This window comes from Buceros rhinoceros, unplaced genomic scaffold (genome assembly GCF_000710305.1).
Source record: "Buceros rhinoceros silvestris isolate BGI_N320 unplaced genomic scaffold, ASM71030v1 scaffold12529, whole genome shotgun sequence".
Taxonomy (NCBI): domain Eukaryota; kingdom Metazoa; phylum Chordata; class Aves; order Bucerotiformes; family Bucerotidae; genus Buceros; species Buceros rhinoceros.
In genome coordinates, this window is record NW_010432161.1 from 43,385 (window position 1) to 51,793 (window position 8,409).

The 8,409-nt window shown below is 50.3% G+C and overlaps 1 protein-coding gene across 1 annotated transcript in view; it reads right to left on the minus strand.

The window, feature by feature from the left end:
• Positions 1-8,409, minus strand: part of LOC104500077 (ankyrin-1-like) — a gene marked incomplete at its 3' end in the record, with an annotated part of 51,682 nt that overhangs the window by 43,059 nt on the left and 214 nt on the right. The gene's annotated exons all lie outside the window — the stretch shown is intronic.

The window sequence follows — 8,409 nt, forward strand, 5'->3', positions numbered from 1 at the left end:
CCCCCCGCTCCCCCTCGCCGCCCCCTCCTCCACAAGCGAGTCCCTGCGGCAGCAGGGTCTGCTCTGACCTGACATCCCTCGCATCCAGATGCCTGTATTATGCTCTTGTTCTACCCGCCAGGCACTCCCCCTCCCACCACGCTGCTTTTTTTCCCTCCTGCCTGGAAATGTCAGGAAAGGACACAGGCGCAGTCGCTGAAATGCCTTGCTACCTAAGTACTGTACAAGCTGTACTTCACTTACAACTGACTTCAGTATTTGTGGACAACTCTTTACTGGGAAATGGATGGACAGCCCGAGTCAAACATGGTTCACTATATATTAGCTCACATTCTCTGAGAGACGAGGCTCTCTTGGCACTACATCCTGCAAAGGCTAGGGGATACCGTGAAAGGAGAAAAAGGTAAACACCGAAGAGGAACTGCTACCATATAAATGCCTGGATTTTTCCAACTGGGTCATTTAAAAGAGTTCTTGGTCTGTGCCCATTGCAACAAACTGTGCTCACCCAGAAACTCCTGCAACCTCCCTGCTGTGAAGGAACACTGAGATCAGTGTAATTTCAGCATTGCACTGCCTTCTGCCATCCTTTCCTCATACTTAATGCAAACACTGGAAAGAAAACACTAATGCTGGAAGCACAGATGCTCCCATTATCACCAGTGCATGCTGTGTTGCAACCTAACAGAAAAATGCCAGAGGGTGATGGTGAGCGGCAGCGAGTGAAATTGGACAGTTTAGTCAAAGGTAAGTTGCACTGCCTTCTGCCATCCTTTCCTCATACTTAATGCAAACACTGGAAAGAAAACACTAATGCTGGAAGCACAGATGCTCCCATTATCACCAGTGCATGCTGTGTTGCAACCTAACAGAAAAATGCCAGAGGGTGATGGTGAGCGGCAGCGAGTGAAATTGGACAGTTTAGTCAAAGGTAAGTTTGAAACAGCCTCTTCTTCCTCCTGACTCCATAGCAGAGAGACACAGAGAGATGGAGTGGGAACCTTGGTGGGCTGTGAGAGTTGTGAGAAGAATGCCCCCTTCCAGGCCTCAGACAGCAGAGCATTACGGTACAGCGTAGCAGTGGTGCTTTTTTTAATCCTGACAGCATTTCCATTCGCACAAGGACTCCAGTGGCAGGTCAGATGAACAACATCAGAGGAAGTCATCATCACACACAGCCCCTGTACTTCCCAACGCAGCCTAAAGCAAGAACTAAATATTTATTAAGCTTCTATGAATCAGCGGTCTGAATCTCCTGACAGTGCAGCCAGCTGACGTCATCCTCCCCAAATCCTGATGGGACTTGCTTCCCCAACAACCTTGATGGAGCTTGGAGGGTCACAGTTATGTTGTAGTCACAGAAAGGAGTTCCACATCGGCACACTGGGCAGAAGTGGGGTGCAAATCCTGCACAAGTGCTCCATCCCTCAGTGCACGGATCGCCGGTAAAGGAGCTCATGCTTTGCCCCAGTTCTCCAGCAGCCATGTACACAAAACACCTTCCCAGCTTTACCCACTGGACATTTACAGCAGAAAAGATCCAGCGCTGTACTGCTGCTTTGAACCTAGCACACACAACCCACAGAATGGTTTAAGCACTTTGTCACTTTGATTTGCAGAATCCTTTTGAAAGCTTACATAATAGCTAGATAGCTAATGACTGAGACCATAACTAGTCACGCAGTTTAACTCTTCGTCTACACTGTCCTTCTGGTTACATTCAGAGTGGTAAAAGCCAGGGCTGCCTTATGTCTCAAAGGCTTTGGCTGTCCTGATATCCCATGCCTCTTCTCCCTCCCACTGCACAGCAGCTTCATGTTCCAGGCACAAGAAAACAATTCCTTTGCAGAAGAAGTGGCTCAGAGAGAACTGGAGTCCAGACACCCAGTCCTGGCTGCAAAGAGCTGCTGCCAACAGCTGGAGCCTGGCTGGAGCATCTGGCGTCCTCATGGCGTCATCTAGAGCTGATCTCACGTGGTCCTAAAGGTGCCTTCTTCAGTGCTGTGCCACACCACAAGCTGGTTAACTTCTTAGGGAAGGCGCCTGCATAGTCATTGCCCTTGCCATGGAAGGAGAGGCAGGAGTTTTGGCTGATGGAACCAGCAAAACTTGCAGGGGGAGGCAACAGAAGCTGCAGCTGGAGCATGCAGAGAAGGGAGAAAAAGCAACTTTGTGCTCTGAGACTCTGCAGGTATTATGGTCTTTTCCCTTGCTGACGAGCTCCAGTTTGCAGGTTAGATACCAACGCAGCTCGCAGCAGACAGTGAAGCCCTGGGGGGCTGACAGCCATCTCACGTCTTTGGTGGGATCTACTGCCACTGAACAGCTGCAAGAATCCAGGTAGCCCCGTCCAGCCCCTGTACCAGGCCAGACACCCAGGGGAGGAGTGCACAGTGGTGCGTGGAAGTCCAGTCATCCTGGGGATGATCTGAGCCATCTGCAGCCCAAGTCTGCTGAAATCTTTTGCCCTCCTTCTGTCCATCACTCTTTTCTCTGCAGCCCCTCTAAACGTAGCACAAGCTGAAGGCTGCTGCTCAGTGTCAGTCCTTGGAAAGGATGGCAGGCAAGCAGAGAGAATAGCCCCAGCGGCTCCTCCTTGGCAGCACTCCAGCAGCGATTTCTCACCCCAGTTTCTCATGTGCTTATTGCATAATTTTGACAGAGGTGCCTGGATTTTCCAGCTCAGGGATCCTAAGCTTGGACGTAAGTTCCACCCCGATACAGCTCATCAGTGAACAGCAGGTGAGTGAGCTCTTCTTCTTGTCGCACAAGCAGCATAAACGTGGTCGCTCTGTGTGACCGTTCGATTGTCCTCCTGAGGAATCATCTGTAATTGCTCCTGTCTGATTGAGCTTGTGGTTGTTGTTCCAAACCCTACTTGACTTGTTCTACTTCCTACATTTCCCTAGCTTCCTAAGCAAAATTTCTTTCATGCAAAAGCATTCTCGTTAGCATCCTCCACATCACCTCGACCTTGTCAGAGCTGCCCATCCAGGACCTAGTCCCTCTCCCAACTCACTCCACACACCTCAGCTTGGAGGTTTTTTGACAGCTGATGTCAAACAGTTGTGTTCACGTTTATTCCTTATCCGTGCTTGAGAATACAAAGGAGGTCATTCAGCGCTCTGTGCTCCCTTTGCCCTGTCCCACCATTTCATTCTAGCCGGTGCAAGAGTCCACCTCAGCTCCTGCCTGATGGAAACACCTCTCTCTCTCTTTCCCACCTATTTCAAACCCTCTCTCACAAATTTGTCTCCGTTCTCTGAAGCACCCTCCCAGCCTCTCCTGCTGGGACGTATTTCAGTCTGTAACAGAGAGCACTAAAATATTCCCTGATGCAGCACGCAGAAGAAACACTGCAGCAAGCATGGGTGCCAGCCTATACCGTGGAGAGTCACGAACCCTCACGCTGGTCTGTGTGCTCTTTACCGAAAACTGACAACTAGAAAAAAAGGTAAGGAGCTTTATGCAGAGCGTTTCTTATCAGGAATAAATTTTTTTTTACCATTCAAGACTGGATTGTGTGACACACTCTGCAAATCCATAACAAGAGACTGTCTTACCCTTGGACACTTGCAAGACAAAGAAGCTAGACAGAACCGGAAAAGCAGTTTCTTCCTCATTATTTCCCACCCTGCCCCAAAAAAAGAGGGAAAAAAAAAGTGGTGAATTCAGGCAGCTTTGTCTTCTTATTCTTTAGATGCCCAAGCAAAATTTAATATGAATTTGCTGAGAGGATGTATCACATCTTCATACTATTACTTCACCATTTAAACACTGATAGCAATTATCATAGGTATTTCCTTCTGGGCTTTGGCTTGGATTGTTATTTAACGCAGTAGCCATAGTCATGCTGCACACAGACTGCACGTGCTCTCCCATGTGCACTGGAGGAGTTCTTGGGACATCATTAGCATTGCTGCTGTCACTGTAGTGCTCTCGGTCTTATTTGCTGCCCAGCACTCTCATCATAGGTGTGTTAGAAGTTCCAGCTGTCCGCTCCGTGAATCCCACACGCTCACTTGCCAATGAGGAGCACAGCCTCTTCGTGCTCCTCGCATGAAGGTCTCTGCCTCTCCTCATGCTTGACCGGATATTTGGTTGGCTTTGGTACCAGAATAAGTATACTTCGACAGTATTAACCTTTTTTTATTATTATTTATTAGTCTCAGTCAAAGCACTGCAGGCACTAGCAACCTATCTTGGGGGCACGTGGTACAGCTGTAAGTTTCTTGTAGATGCATGTTTGAAACCAGAGGCAAGCCAAGTACTCTGAGACCCCGTTGGAGTTAGGCGTTTTGGACCCTTTCTAACAACCCATTTCACGAGCTCTGCTAATGCTTCCAGAATTCCTAGAAAGGGATTTGGACCATTTCCTGCCTTTAATATATAACTGCAACAACAAGCCACATGCAACTCAAAAAGGACTCGGTAACAATTTGTTCACACAACAAGTTACAGACCTGCCTCCCCAATCGCATCAAAACATCACATTCTCACACGTGTTGTGCCGCTCCCCACTAACCCTGCAGAAGGCAGGACTGCATCTTTTAAGTGCTCTGCATGACTTCCAGTTGAGGGCTTTCTGCCTCTCGAGACAGCCTGGCCACAGGGCACCTGCAGTGAAATGAAGTGCTCTTGACCATCGCTCCCTCCCAGAACCACAAAAAAACAAACAAACAAAAAAAAAGGACAGACGTCTGCATCCAAAGCACAGATAGCAGTGAAATGAAGTGCTCTTGACCATCGCTCCCTCCCAGAACCACAAAAAAACAAACAAACAAACAAAAAAAAAGGACAGACGTCTGCATCCAAAGCACAGATATTGCTATTGTCCATCACCCCCTGACTGTCAGTGCAGCTGGCCACATCAGACTCCACATGCAGCCCAGCAGCTGTAGCCGAGCAGCTCTGGTCCCTTGTGATCTGGCCACCTGAGCAGAATAAAGCTCAGGATAGTGCAGCAGGAGAATCAAGAAGCCAACCCAGATGATGCCTGGTAAATTCTCTCCTGACAGTGAACTTCTATTATTCAATTCACACACTCCTTTGCTCATCGGCTGCTCACTATCACACCTTCCTGTCGCAGGGCACCCTGAAAAGCCACCAACACATTATGCTGGAGCTCATAATTCCTTACAATTCTGCACTTGCACTAAGTGTGGGAGACAGGTGAGACTACTGAAAGCTTGCTCCCTGGGGTCATCCTCAGACTAAGGCAATCTCCAGCCATGCTGCAGAGCCCACAGAGCTCTCATACAACACTCTTCGGGACATGTCTGGCTGTTTAGGGGACAGCTCAGCCCGGGACACAAGCGTGGCTAGGCTGCACAGCGAGCAAGGGCGAGTTACAAGATACCATTCCTTAAATCCTTGATGAAGCCCCTGTCAGATGGGGGGGCTTCAACTTTCATCATCTGAGTTATAAAGGTTGGGACTGGGAATACTGGAGGAGCGACAAGGTTATACACCGGGACTGTTCCTGTGCTGAGAGACAAACGAGAGGCACACAACATGAAAATGGACAGTATACAAGGTCAGCCAGGTTCTCGTTACATGCACTTAATAAAAAAGCCAAGAAATTGCCATGGAAACTAAAAAGCAATAAATACAATCACGGTCCAAGGAGAAGGGGTTTGGGCAACACAGCATTAACTAACAGAACTCACTGCCTCCAGGTATCACAGGACACAAGGTTCTTGCAGGATTCAGCCGTGAAGTCCACGGGACACACACAACCACACAAAAATGGCTGGAAACACTAAAGGATACAAAACTCGCATGCCTCAAAACATAACATCAGCTTGCATGGGATGAGAAGAAACTTGTTCTGGGGCTGTCATCTCCTCCTTCTGGCCATCTCCATTGCTAGCACTTCCTGGGATCACAGGCTACTCCTCTGCTAATAACTGGCTTTGCAGTGGTGCATGGTGGGCTCAGTCTTAAATCAAGACACTGGTACGCTGCACAAACACAGAGCAGATGAACAGCCTCTGCCCAAGAGAGCCTAGATCTGTGCAGGAAGCAAGAGACAACAGCCAGGCACAGGTGGAGGAGCAGTGACACGACAGTGGTTCAGTCCGTCCCAGCGGCCAGCGCAGGAGCCTTTCAAAAGAGAGGCCTTCTGCACAGACATGACATGAGTCCTGCACGGACTCCCAGGGCACTAAGAGACACCCAGGCTAACACAGATTAAACCCCACAACTGCTGCGGAAAAACAGAACGAGAAGCTACCAACATGTCCCAGGAGCCTTCAGCCTGGTCCCCAGAGACTCATACAGTGAACCACTACTAGTGGAGATGCTCGGGCTTTGGGGGCAGCGGATAGGAAGAGACAGCTGGCCCAACAGCAGAATCTCCTGGCTCGGTGGCTCTTCCAGAACCCCTTTAGAGCTCTCCAGCAGTGTAAGAGACAAGATGCTCCATCAGCCTCGACTGGAAGAGCCCTCGCAGGGAAAAGCTGTAGCCTGCACGCAGTAAGCGGGTATCACTGAAGGAGGCACTCAGCGCAGCAGTGAGCCAGCTGAAAGACCCCACACTCAACTTCCACATCTGTCCTCAGAGTGCCCGCTGATCTGCCCTTGATAAGCTGCTCTCTGCAGACACAGACCCCTCCTGGGCTGCCCCCCCAGATGGCCTGGCGTTAAGAAAAGCAAACAGCTTTTAGTCCCAAGAGGAACAGGAGGGTGAACAGGGGGACTCCCCGCCCTGACCACGCTCACTGAGCTGAGAGGCAGGCAGGACTCCCTTGCCAGCGCGTTCCCTGGATTCACCGCTCAGGAAGGGAGAGCTGAAGACGAACTCCTTCTCAGAGCTCCAGAGCCCTGCTGATTTCTGCACGGAGACCTTGCTCAGTGCTCCCCATGCTGTGACAGCTACCAAAGGCTCGCTCATTGCTGCAAGGTCTATCCCATCTCAGGGAAACAGACCCCTTTGGGGGTATTCAGTGGTGCTTCTCCAGCTCCCTCACTTGCGTCACGGTGTGTCTCGGCAGCAAGTGCATCTCAAGTCTCTCACAAGGAGCTGGCAAGAAGGTGCCCTCTCTAGTACCTTCCACATGAGGAAGTCCAGACACTCTGCAGGTATCTCTGGATGTTCCAGCCCATCACCAAGACATATGCACTCTGTGCTTTCGGGGTGGGGTGGGGGTGTGTTGTGGTGCAGAAGGGAAGAGGATGGTTTTGACAAAGACTCACAGACTGAGACTTCACCAGAAAAAGGAATTAATGAAATCTAGGAATTCCAGTGTCCAGGACTAGCCTGGGCAGTCTGAACCAGCAGTTGTCCAGCAGCATGGCAGGTTAGTGGTGCCTGCCCCAGCATCTCAGCAAGACTCTTCACAGGACTCTCAGGGCACAGCTACTGAGATGCTCCAAGCAGTAGAGCCCTGCTGTGAGTCTCTTGCTCAGAGGGGACACATGGAAGTCTCCAAGTCCTTTGCTGAAGGCAGCGAAGCAGCCCACCTAAGAGATCCCTGTATTGCCACCTCCTCTCACATACGTCCTCGATTACCCTTGGTTTCACCTCTCTCCTCACTGCCTCTCTGCATTGGTGCATAGCACATCCACCCTCAGGCCCTGCTGTGAGAAGAACATTCAGTTCAAGAGGTCTTCAAAGGGCAGGAAAGCTATCTTAGCAACATGCCAGCTGCTGCAGGAAGCAAGAAAAAACTGGCAGTGACTTTCCAGAGAGAAGCTACAGCTTGGAACAGCTGGCAGACCCAAGGCTCCAGCATGTTGGTGTCAGCACTGGTGAAACACATCTCTTCTTGCTCCTGACCCCCTACTCCCCTGCTGCCAGCAGGTAACATGCCTTTCCTGGAGGGATGGCCTGCATCCCACTCACAAATGCCATCTGCCCAAGTGGCGGCAGAGCTCACAGTCCCCTGCACAAAACTGCTTTCTCTCTTAGTGGTCTGCTCCCACAGCACCCTGGTTTCCATGTTCTAGTGGAGATCAAGCAGGGCATGGCGTGGACATCAAAACTGCTCCTTCACTGGAGAAAGGGGTGGGGGTCTCTTGCCCTTTTTCTCTGCAGACACAGAGCAAGTCAGGAAAATTGCATGAAGCTAGAAGCAAGCAATTTTATCTTAGAGATCAAAGCTGTTACTGGCCTGAGCGAGTCTCTTTAGCTGCCTCCACAAACCCCTTCCACTTCCTTTCTCCCTTCACCTGGCTTTTTTATAGCCCCCTTCCCTAAGCTGCCAGGGCAAACAGCAGATTCCTGGCCCCAAAAGTTGTCCTCTGTTTGGCAGACTGTTTCTTTTGTTGACTCCACATAGATTTAGACCAGACTGCCCCTCTGTCTTCTCTCCCCGCCACCCGCCCAAAATGCAAACAGCACTCACTGCCACGAGCACAGGCATCTGGATATAGGGTTGCTTGCCCCAGTGCCACTGACCTTTTTCT